The 12336-nt window shown below is 45.2% G+C and overlaps 1 long non-coding RNA gene across 1 annotated transcript in view; it reads right to left on the minus strand.

Annotated features, from left to right (window-relative positions):
- LOC111774699 (uncharacterized) overlaps positions 1-12336 on the minus strand; it is a 117052-nt gene that overhangs the window by 71527 nt on the left and 33189 nt on the right. The gene's annotated exons all lie outside the window — the stretch shown is intronic.

Below are 12336 nucleotides of genomic sequence, written 5' to 3' on the forward strand. Positions count from 1 at the left end.
ATAAATAAAAAATTTTTTAAACTCTATATGCATTGTCCTCTCTTCTCACAGTCACTCTTCAGCCCGCTCTTACCTGGCTCCTTCCCATTCTTGCAAAAGTATTCTCACTATAGCCACTTGTGACCTTCAATTGCCAAATCCATTAAACATCTTTCATTAATTACCTTACTGGGACTGTTTACTACAATTGTTATTGCCAACCATTCTCTCCTTCCCGAAACACGCCGCTCCCTTTACTTCTGCAGCATGATAGTCCCTTAGCTCTCCAACTCTCTGAACTTTCCTTCTCTGTCCACCGCTCAAGTGCTGAGATCACCTCTTCACTCGGTCTTCACACTACACACTACACACTCTCCTCAAGTGATCTCAAGTCTTTGGTTTCATTTCTACCTATATGCTGGAGATACCCAACTACATATCTCCAACCCAAACTTTCCACTGGCTTCATTCTTAACTATCCAAGTGCCTAACGAGCATCCTTACTGAAGTCCCATAAACTCATTTGGCCTCAAGCTGAATCCACAGACTTCTCTAAACTTGCTCCTTGTCCTCTGTCCTCTGTTCCTCCACCTGTGAAAACAGTTCTCTTCCATCATGTCCCTTATTATGCCAGACTCCTCCCCCCTCTTCACCACTCCCTTCCTTTCTTATCTACACACCTTCCCTCCCCAAAGTAACCAGAGACATTCTCAGAAAACACACACTTGATCAGATCATTTTTCTGTTTTAAACCCTTCAAAATTCACCTTCAAAAAACCCTTCAAAATAGAATTAACATACAACTTCCTTAACATGACACACAGTGGCCTCCAAGAGCTGCCCTCCTCCTCACTTCAGTTCTCAGCACAGCATGTCTTGCAGTTTACACTCCAGATCCCTAAACTGTTTACCTTCCAGCTTGTGCGCCTTCACAGTTCTCATCTCTCTGTGTTGCTCATGTATCACTTCTGCCTGGAATGCACTTCTGTCCACTATCTGTCACCTGCTCTTTCTTGAAGCCTCATTCAGGTGCCTTTTTCTCCAGGAAGCTTTCCCTAATCCTCAGTCCCCTCCAATTAGGGTGATGGTTCTCTCTTTGCTGCTCCCACATCCCTGTGAATCCCTACAAAGAGCTCTATCTCCCCCATTAGACTGTGAGCTCCTCAAGGACAAGAACTTCTCTCTTTTACTTTAATGTCCTCAGCATTCAGCTCAGTGGCTGATAAATTATAGATGCTCAATAATTGACGACTAAATGAATGATTACCTAAAAGAAGATTCAAATGAAAGTTTTCTATCACTGGCACTTGATATAGCTATTTTACAGTCTATAAAATTTTCAATAGTCAAAATTAATAGATTCATAATATTTCTAAATAAAACACATACAATGATTGTCTAATGTGAAGAATAGCTAAAACGGTTCTATTTTGCTTACATGATATGAAATAATTTTTGTAGTGTGTGCCAGAATGCTATAAATGACAAGAACTATAGCATGCTTTTGTATAGTTCTCTAAATCAGTACTCCCACATTTACTTGAAGGTATCACAAATAACAATGACCAATTGATTGCTACCATGTGCCAGGTACTGTGCTAAATAATAACCACCATTATTTCATTTAGACTTGGTATGTTAGTTATATTAACCCATTTAGAAAAGAAGAATTTGAGGGTAAAAGAAGTTAAACTACAGGGGCTGGCCCCGTGGCTGAGTGGTTAAGTTCGCGCACTCCGCTGCAGGCGGCCCAGTGTTTCGTTGGTTCGAATCCTGGGCGCGGACATGGCACTGCTCATCAAACCACACTGAGGCAGCGTCCCACATGCCACAACTAGAAGGACCCACAACGAAGAATATACAACTATGTAACGGCGGGGGGCTTTGGGGAGAAAAAGGAAAAAAAAAATAAAATAAAATCTAAAAAAAAAAAAAAAAAAAAAAAAAGAAGTTAAACTACACACCAAATATTATAGGAACTAGTATGTAACAGAGTCAGGACATGAATGCAGGTCTGCCTGACTGCAAAGAGTGAAGGCACTAAAATCTCTGAATCTTCCTGGAAAACATCAAAACCTCAACATAACTTAAAAGTACAATTTTATCCAGAATTAGAGTATATGGCATATTTCAAATACAACTTCAAAATCCTCTTTTATATCTCTATAATAACAGGATAAAAGTGTTGACAATACCCAAACTGAAAATGAAAATTAATTTAAATGAAATTATTGACAATTTTCCCAACAGCCCCATGAGTTAATTACTGTGATCCTCAGCTTTCAGATGAGGTGGTGGAGGGGACACCATGCAGTGCCTTCATTCTCGCCCCCTCCTCACCAATCTCAAAAGCCCCTTCGCCTTCTAAAGCCCTCCCAGGAAACAGGTCTGGGGAGAGACAGTTTTTTGTTGTAATAGGCGTAGAATTAAGTGTTGTTCTGGGAAGATACCAGAACTGAACAGACCGTGGAATTCCAAACATGACTTGAAACTGAAGAGGCTTGTTCAATGACAAGGAGCTCGCTCTAACCTGTACCCAAGGTTGATCCAACGAGTGTCCTACAGACGGTCCTCCATCTCAGCACAACTGTAGCCTCCCGCTTCCTCTTCGGTATGTGGAGTGACTCTAGTGTGGAAATTGGCTCTCCTTTCTCCTCTCCCAAGTTATCTCACCCCTCATTATACTGGGTTGGGCTTTCCTGTGTAATTCCTTCACTTTACTGAACCAAATAATTCATAGGCTGTCGAATAGATCCAAGATTTCACTGTTATGTTTTATCCCACTCAGATATGCAAAGTTTTTAATTAAATTTAATTTCTAATTGCATGCTGTGTCTGACGCAACAATTTAATCTGGTTCTTTGCAGGGAGAGTCAGTCAATTCACTATTTTCTTCATCATTTCAGCGTTAAACTCTGAGTTCACGGCTCAGCCCTGCCTGGCTCTCATTGCCATTTCCTCCCAGAGCGGCATATAAAGGCCGGGAGTTATCAGGGAATCAGTGACAAGGGAGTCTGTTCACAGCTTTCAGCAGGCACCTACTGACGTCCCTGGTGCCTCTGGTCTTTGGGCACTGCATCCCTCTGTAACTCAGTTGTTTGGGCCACGCAGGATGCTCCTGTCAGATTCTGTCTCCCACTCAGCTCGTTTGCTCTCACTGAGAATCAGCAGTTATCTCCTGGCATGGCCCCACAGAGCAACCCCAGAGGAGGGCGGGCTCTCTGATCGTCAGGAAGCTGTGGCAGTGCCCACCTCCCCTGCAATCAAAGGGCCCCTGCCTCTGCCTCACTTGGCACGTAAGAGGCCAGGTGGACAGGCTGCACCTCCCCACACCCAGCGTGAACAGCCCCCCACTTCTCTCAGCCTCTCTCTGGGTCTCAGGGACTCCCACTCAAACTGAAGAGTTGCAACCAGACAAGGCAAGCCACATCTGGTGATGAAATCTCTTGGCATTCCTTCCAAATGCTGCTACAACTGCCATTATTGGTTTGATACAATGTTCCGGCTGATATTTACAGCAGAGGTTATGGAGTGAGCATGCTGTTTTCAGTATCTTTTGTCTAGATGGCTTTGCCACTCCCGTGACTCTCCAGGACAAATGTCACATTTATTCCTGGCCTCCATGTGAGGCCCACTGCAGATTCTCTTCCGCCCCCGGCTGCTGTGCTCCCAGTAGATATCAGCCAGCTCATCCCCACCTGCTCATCAAGTTAGATCCACGGAGAGAGAGTCGTCCTGTAGAAGCCCAGTAGCTTACTCACAACCAGAAACTAGGGTCGCTGACATTCAGTCGAGCACACGTCGTCCGTCTGCTCATGCCTGCAGCAGCCGGATGCAGAGACCTGAAGTGACCAGACCTCACCAAATTCTTTGCTGATGAATAATTGGGTCTGAAATCCTTGCCATAATATCTATTAATTGAGAGTTTTCTACATGTCAAGTTCTTCCATATTTTATTTCATTTAACACCTACAATGACAGGTGAGAAATTATTTCAGAGTATAAGGAAAATGCATTTTTTTGCAGATGAGAAACTGAAGCTCAGAGAACTGTGGCCCCGTGTCGGGGTCTGGGGATGGCAGGCGGTGCGATGGGGGTTTGAAGCATCTGGCCAGGCTCTCCCCAGGGCAGCCTCTGGACCCCAGGGAGACCAGTTTTCCTTTGATTGCTTCTTTGCTATTGTTTTATTTTTTCCCCTTCATATTCAAGGGAATATATTCAATCTTCGACCTTCTGTGTCATGTTTTTAAAACTGTGTTTTTAAACACAGGGGGAGGCCAGAGGGGCCCGCAGTGGGCTCAGAGCCCTGCCCCATTTCAACCAGAGTACTACTCTTTTATCTCATTTATTGACTTTCCACACATTTCATATGAGAAAAGGTTTGCAACACTTTAAAAAGAAGTCAGGGATAGTATGAATGAAAGAAAATAACAAGTGATTCAAAATCTTTTTTTTTTTTAAGATTTTGTTTTTTTCCTTTTTATCCCCAAAGCCACCCGGTACATAGTTGTATATTCTTTGTTGTGGGTCCTTCTAGTTGTGGTCAAAATCTTTTCTTAATCAATGTTTTCTATTTCTTTTATTTCAAAACCTAAGAGTGAACCGATAACAGAGTTGCCTAACAATTAGTATTTTGGAACCCCTCTCTCTTTCTCTATTTTCACCTCTAGCAGAGACAATATAAAGCACGAAATAAAAGGCAGCAGAGGGAAAGCAAAGGCTTGCATAAATAGCTCAGGAGTCATGGAGCAGTGACCAACGATTTCATTCCTCCCCAGGAATAGGAAATTCCCAGCTGGTTCACTGAGGACTGTTGGAAGTTGAGAATGATCAAACATATGAACTGTGTTTTCCAGATCAAACCAACTCAGAAGTTTTTAAATCACCAGAAAATAGTACTTCCCTGGCTCTCTCCTGGCTCTGTTAGGAACACCAGTCTGCTGACCCCCGCGCCCCCATCTGAGAGGCAGGAGGGCTGGCTGGAGCCTCAGGGTCCTGCTGGCCTGGTGCTAGCATTTACATTTCCCCAAGCTTGCCCCACTGCCTCAGGCTTGGCTCCAGGCCATGTCACCGGGAGCTGTTCTGCTACTGGTTCCCGCGATGCCCAGACCCACTGCTGTTCGCACTAGGCACCATCTCCAGTCACCTCCTCTCTGAGATAGACGCCGATCCCCACTCTTCTCTCTGAAGGGATCACCAGCCCAGCGCTGCAGATGCCCTGGGTGTTCACTGCAGGATGGGGCTCTTGGGTGTGGTTTGCTCTTTTCTTTCTGCCTTCTCGCCTGGGGCACTGGCGCCCGCATGGAGAGGTGGGGTCGGAGGACTGCCTAAGCCACAGATACCTGTCCTATTCACAGCACTTCTCCCTTCTTATTTGTTTCATTATCTCCACACTTAGTGAGCATCTTGGGGTGAGTTTTCTGGACAAAAGTATCCTCAGAACTTCATGTCAGAGCTCCACGGAGCGCTCTCTTCCAGACAGGCAGAGATGCCCCCAAATTCTCAGGTGAATGCAATTAGAACCACCTGCCTTACCTAGGATCACTCAGCCACTGCTCATCTAAGGGGTCAGCCAGCCCACAAAGCTCATCTTTTTTTATTAAACCATCAGAAGTTGGTCTAAGTCACTCTGACAGGGAAAATCTATTCATTCGATCCACAAGTATGTATTATATGCAAGCTGTTCCAAGCCAGAGGCACGAAATGAAGGCACATCTTTGAAGAACATAGGTATAATCACGATTATACACCCAGTATCTGGCATCTGTTAGCCACTCAATAAAGATTTGTTGAATAAAAAACTCAATGAGGACACGTCTCCTCCCCTTCACGCAGCTTAGAGTCTAGTGCTCAATAAAGACAATTAAACAAGCAGGGCCAATGCCGAGTGGAGAGTGCTGAACAAGGGGATCCCAGGGCACTAAGGGGACCCAGAGGAGGGACAACTAGACTCGAGAGTTAGACACTGCCTCCTGAGGGAAATTGCACTGAGGATGGGCAGGAGTCAGTGAGGGGAGGAAGGATAGGGAAGATAAGATGTTCTAGACAGAGGCAAAGGCCTGAAGGTGAGAGACAAGAGAACATGGTTCCAACTGAGGAACAAAAGGGGTGCTATGTGCCGGGAATACAAGGTACAGGGGGCAGAGTGGCAAGACACGAGGGTGAAGAGATAAGCAGAAGCCAAATCATGAAGAACACCGTAAGCCACTTGTGGAATTCAGAGGTTTGGACAGATTTTACAAAGTGGAAACGTTTCTGGGACTGGTTGGTGGGCAGCCAGGAATTAGTGAAAGTCAGCATCACTGGAGAGGAAGTCAGCTTCCAGTAAGAACGCAAGAGGTAGCAGAGGGATACACTGAAAAATCATAGTTCTCTATAGACATTAGATGCTCCAACTCCTGGGTCTAATCCCGCAATGCCTTGAATCTCCCCTCCTCCCCTCTCCCCTCATTGGTTTTGGGACCTCACCAAAGCACACTGCGGTCAGAGGAAAGAGGACAGAGTCGATGGGCAGTTGTGTGAAATTTCCAAAGGACCATGCAGCCCCGTAGCTCTGGCAGGGACCACAAGCGTACCCCTGACTGCTGACTCCCTCTCACACATGCACACACAAGCCTTCTCACCCTCAAATTTTGAGAAGGAGGGGGAAAAAAAGGAGAGACAAAAATGCCCATGAGCAAGAGTAAAACGTTTGTTAGGGAACACTGTGAACTTTAATCTCCCTTTATCCTAGTATCCCAGTTGCCAACCTTCCCCAGTCCTGCCCAGCCAGTGCCCCATTGGGCCTGGTGGATGCCCAGGCCACGGCAGATGTGTCCCATGTGCTCCTATCCCTCTGTCTTTGGCCCTTCTGATGCAGGGTTGGCGAGCCGAGGAGTCAAAAGAAAGATTTCTTGGACTCTCAAAGTCTGGCAGTAGTGCTCTTTTATTCAGAGAATAGTATGGAACAGCATGGGGACAGGACCCATGGGCAGTAAAGAGCTGCTGCTATGGGGACAGGACCCATAGGTAGTAAGAGCTGCTGCAAACATGGGTTGAGGGTAGGGCTAAATTTAAGGCATAGGTATGTGAGTTATCTCTTTACAAAACAAAGGAAAGAATATGTAAAAACAGTTGTTAAAATGGTATCAGTGCAGGTGGGGTCTGGTTATTGAGTGGTCCTATAATTTTTAGATAAGAATCAAACCAGATTAAGTAAATGGCTGAAGCCACCACGATAAATATTATTTTTAGCTAAAGACAAAGGAGGATGTTGGGGATGAAGGGGGAGTGGATCATGGGAGATTACCACACAAAGTACAGTAAACAAGATGCAGATTTAAGTCCTTGCCTTTGGCATTGATTAAGAGTTTCTAGAGATAAGGTCATCCCCCCTTCTTCCTGGTACAGAGAAGGAGACACCTTTACAGAAGGAGATTTCCTCTACAATGTAAATGTCTCTTAACAAAGGGTAAGTAAATTCTACTCCTCAGAGCCTCCTTCCCGTCTGCAGTTTTTAAAAGTAACCAGTCTAAAATAATCCTCATCACTATCACTGGTCCCTGAGTGAAGCCCAGTGTCCACCAGTTTTATTTCCCCTTAAGGATTTATTTACTCTGCCTGGGTCTCATTTCAGGCTATTAGGGTGCTAAACCTCCTCTGGGCACAGCCTTGTGGCATCTGCATCACCACTAACCATTACAAGTTCCTCCTGGGAGGTTGGAAACAGACCATAAGAAAAGACACTCAAATATGGGGGAGCAAGCTCCTTCCCAGAGGAAAGCCCATTGAGCTTGTGGGGGACTGGAACTGGCCACCCCAAGATATGTCTCTTTGGCATAAGGATTATTTCGGGCTGGTTACTTTTAAAAAACTGCAGACAGGAAAGCAACTTTGAAAAATAGAATTTACTTACCCTTTGTTAAGAGACATTTACATTGTAGAGGAAATCTCCATCGGTAAATGTGTCTCCCTCTCTTTACCAGGAAGAAGGGGAGATGACCTTATCTCTAGAAACTCTTAATCAATGCCAAAGGCAAGGACTTAAATCTGCATCTTGTTTACTGTACTTGTCTGGTAACCTCCTGTAACTGACTACCCCTACCCCCAACATGGTCCTTTGTCTTTAGTTGACGATGATATTTAAGGTGGCGGCTTCAGCCATTTTGGCGAGTGGCTCAGGTTGCCTGAGCCTCTCCCATGTATACATGTTATAAAGCTTTGTTTAATTTTCTCCTGTTATTCTCTCTCATGTGAATTTAATTCATTCTCTGGCCAGAAGAACCCACAGCGGGTAGAGGAAATGTTTTCCTCCCCTACAGGCTGCATCTTCCAGAATTGAAAGGCCTTCAGGTATTCCCCATTGACCCAAGAGCAGATGATCTTTTTATGTAACACAGCCTGGCCATAATATTCACTGGAAGATAGGGAAAGATGGCCAGAAAATGGGACCCTAATTGTTAACATCATACTACAATTAGATCTATTTTGCAAAAGAACCAGGAAATGGGAAGAAATCCCTTATGTCCGGTGCTTCACGGCATTATGTCTAAATGAAGGGTTAAAGGTTGAATCTAAGACTTCAAAAATACTTCCCATATTACAAGATCTTTCTGATGAGGAGGACCTGCTCCTCCATATCACCAAATATGGGACTAAGGAAAGCGCACCTCAGAGTCCACCTCGCTCATATACTCCAGCTTCGGCCCCACTGTTAGACCAGCTGGTGAGCCCCTAAGAGACCTCCACCTTATCCCCCTATCTCACCCCTGCTTAAGCCAAAGGTCGTAATGAGGCCAAACCTCTCACTCCCCCCCAACACCCGAGCAATACTTCTACAGGGAATTGCAGTCTCCAACAACCAAGGACCCATCACCCTCCTCTTCCAGACAGTACAACTAGATTCGGAACAATTGGATTAGCTACAAACCTGGGATATATCCCCTAAGACAAGTGCCTGGTGGTGAGGGGAGACTTATTAATGTGCACATCCCCTTTTCCAACTCTGATTTGTATAATTGGAAGGCACACACTAAAGGATTGAGGGCTGACCCAGAGGAATTCATAAACCCGATGAAGGGAATCTTCTCCACTCGCGATCCAACTGGGGCAGATATTCAAAGCTGTTAACTACACTCCTTACAGCTAAGGAAAAGTCAGCTGTTCTGTTCGAAGCCAAAGAACAAGCAGATAATGAATATGACCCAAGATCAGACATCTGCAGGCCTAGTGAACAGGCTGTGCCGGGGACTGACCCAGAGTGGAATCCCAATGATCCTGATGATCAAGAAAAGCTAGGATATTTGGAGGATCTGTTTTTGAAAGCCATGAAAATAGTAAGCCAGTCACCCATTAACTGGCCTAAGTTAAGAGAGGTCCAACAAGGCCCTGAGGAGAATCCCTCTGCTTCTTTTCAGAGGCTGTGGGACTGCCTCAGGCGATATACAAACTGGGACCCTGAGGCCCAGTGCAGTACAGTGATTCTAATTCTCTATTTCACATCTCAAAGTGCTCCAGACATCTGTAGGAAACTCCAAAAGCTAGCTATAGGTCCTGATACTAATCCTGCATAACAAGTAGAGGCTGCATTTAGGGTGTTTGATAACTGGGATGAAGCTGAGGATGAAAAGGAAGACAAGAAGATGAAAAGGCAAGCCGCCCTCCTAGCTGCTGGCCTCCAGTCTACTCAAGGTAACCTGAAGGAGAGAAGGAATATGCCACGGGTGAGTGACCCCAGCCCCCACTGAGGGACCAGAAGGCCACCAACAAAGTTGGGGGTTAATCAGTGTGCGTACTGCAAACAGGAAGGGCCTTGGCAGCAGGATTGTCCAAATTGTCCCCAGATAGGGAAGAGATTGAACAAGACCAAGCTGTGGCAACTTCCCTTGGCTACAGATGAGACGTGATGGGGCTGTGAGGCTCTCCAATTGGCTCCAGGATCCCCAGATGACCTTGGCAGTAGGAAGAGAGCATGTTGAATTCTCACTCAATAGTGGAGCCACATTCTCCACGTTGAATGCCCAAAATAGACAAAAACCTTTCTAAAGGAAAGTGTGACATAAAAGAGGTATCAGGAAAAGAGAGACCAAAAGATTTCTGGAGTCCTTGACCCGTGAAATAGGATTGTCAACACAAATAATCCATAACCAATCTATAAATCAAAACTGGAATGAGTTTATTACGAGCCAAATGTGAGGACCATAAAGCCTGGGGCCTTTCTTCCCCCACAGAGGACGAGCACCAAAGAAGTGGGGGTGTACAGAGCAGTTATATACCCTTAAAGAGCATGTTTCACATATGATTGAAATGTCCCTTTTACAATAGTCACAAGACTGCTCTGTCAGCACAGCAATTGATGGACACAGCAGGGTAGTAGGTCTGTTGTCTCGAGCTGGGTAGTCACAGGCGAGCACAGCAACCAGTTCCTAGCCTAGGGAGAGATGCTTATCCTTAAGGAAATGCCAATGTGGGGGAAGTTGCATCTTTGTCTTGAGACCATTTGTTCTTGTCTTTGGAACATAGCAAATGCTTAAAGTAGATATACAATGCATCTTCAATGGCCATGTCAGGCCCTTTTGGAAAAACAAGCTCAAGCCAAATTAGGTTTACACCAAATGGCTTCTTCATATATGCCAATATCTCCTGTTGCTTGCCATTTTTATCAGAATCAAAAATGCTGAAGCATTCTTTTCTGCATGTACCAGAATGCCCTGTTCCCCTTCTACGGAGAGACATGCTATCTAAGTTAGGGGCCTCAATAGGCTGGGAACAAAACAAAATAGAGATCCAAGTCCCCAAAAGTCGGGGAGGGGAGCTGATGGCCCTATTACAGGATACAGCAGCACCTGAGAAGGAGCAGATTCCCCTAAACGTTTTAAGCTGAGCTAACTTGGAATTATGAGCACAAAGACTGGTGGGGCAAGCAGCTGGTGCCACACCAGTAAACATCAAATTGAAGCAGGTGGATCACTGGCCCCATGTAAAACAATACCCCTTGAAGCCAGAAGCCATAAAGAGGAATCTTTCCTGTAATCAACAGGTTTTTAGAATAGGGGAATATAGATTTGTTTGAGACCTTAGTGCTGTCAATGCTGTAGAGTACTGGATTTGTAATAGTATCTTCATTTTGTTTCTGGCACAGAGCTCTTAAAACTCTTGTAAATTTCCCATATAAGAGCCATAGGGGCATCTTTGTTATAATAATTACTTTAGTCCTCAGTTCCTGAAATAACTCCAGAGCAATAAAGGTGAAATAGGTGTCTTTCATTATTCTTAACAAGCCGCTTTCAACCACACCTGAATTTATGTTAATAAGGTGACTTTTAGAAAGCCCCAAAGGGTGGGAGCTGGTTGCCAGGGAAACCAATTTTGTGATTTGGGGGTTGGAACTTTCAGCCCCGTCCCCCTCCACACACCTCCAGGGTGGGGAGAGGGGCTGGAGATTGAGTTCAATTGCCAAAAGCCAATGGTCTAATCAACTATGCCTGTGTAATGAAGTCTCCATTAAAACCAAAAGATTGGGATTCATAGAGCTTCTGGGTTGGTAAATACCTGGAGATTCCAGGAGAGTGGCATGCCCTGAGAGAATCTGAGAGCTCCACGTTGCTTCCACACATATCTTGCTCTATGCATCTCTTCCAGCTGGCTGTTAAGTAAAATGTTTTCCTGAGTCCTGTGAGCCACTCTATCAAATTAATCAAACCCAAGGAGGGGATTGTGGGAGCCTCTGGTCTGCGTCTGGTTGGTCAGAAGCATACGTAACAACCTGGACCTGCAATTGAAACTACAGGGGCCAGAAATGGACCCCTTTGAACGGGATAAGCTATGTGACCAAGCTTTCAATAAGCTTAAAGCTTGCTAATGGAAGCCCCTGCAGTGGTCTTACAAGACCTGAGCAAAATGTTTGATCTATATGTTCGCAAAAGACAGAATAGCTAGAGCAGTGCTAACCCAAATGTTGGGACCCCTAAAAGGAGTGGTAGCCTACTTCTCAAAGTAGCTAGTGTAGGGGAAAAGACATTTCCTCTACCTTCTCTGGGTTCGTCTGGCCGGAGAACGAATTAAATTCACATGAGACAGACTAGCAGGAGAAAATTAAACAAAGCTTTATGAGGACCATGGCCTGGGGCCTTTCTTCCCGAAGGAAGAAAGGGCACCGAAGAAGTGGGTGCACAGAGTGGTTATATACCCCCAAACAAGATATTTCACATATGATTGAAATGTCCCTCTCACAGTTGTCACAAGATTGCCCTGTTGGCACAGCGCTTGATGGACACAGCAGATAGTGCGTCTGCTATCTTGGTGGGCGTAGCAGGAGGCAAGTCTATTGTCTCAAGCTGGGTGGTCACAGGTGAGCGCAGCAATCAGTTCCTAGCCTAA

The sequence above is a fragment of the Equus caballus genome, chromosome 8, assembly GCF_041296265.1.
Source record: "Equus caballus isolate H_3958 breed thoroughbred chromosome 8, TB-T2T, whole genome shotgun sequence".
NCBI classification, from domain to species: domain Eukaryota; kingdom Metazoa; phylum Chordata; class Mammalia; order Perissodactyla; family Equidae; genus Equus; species Equus caballus.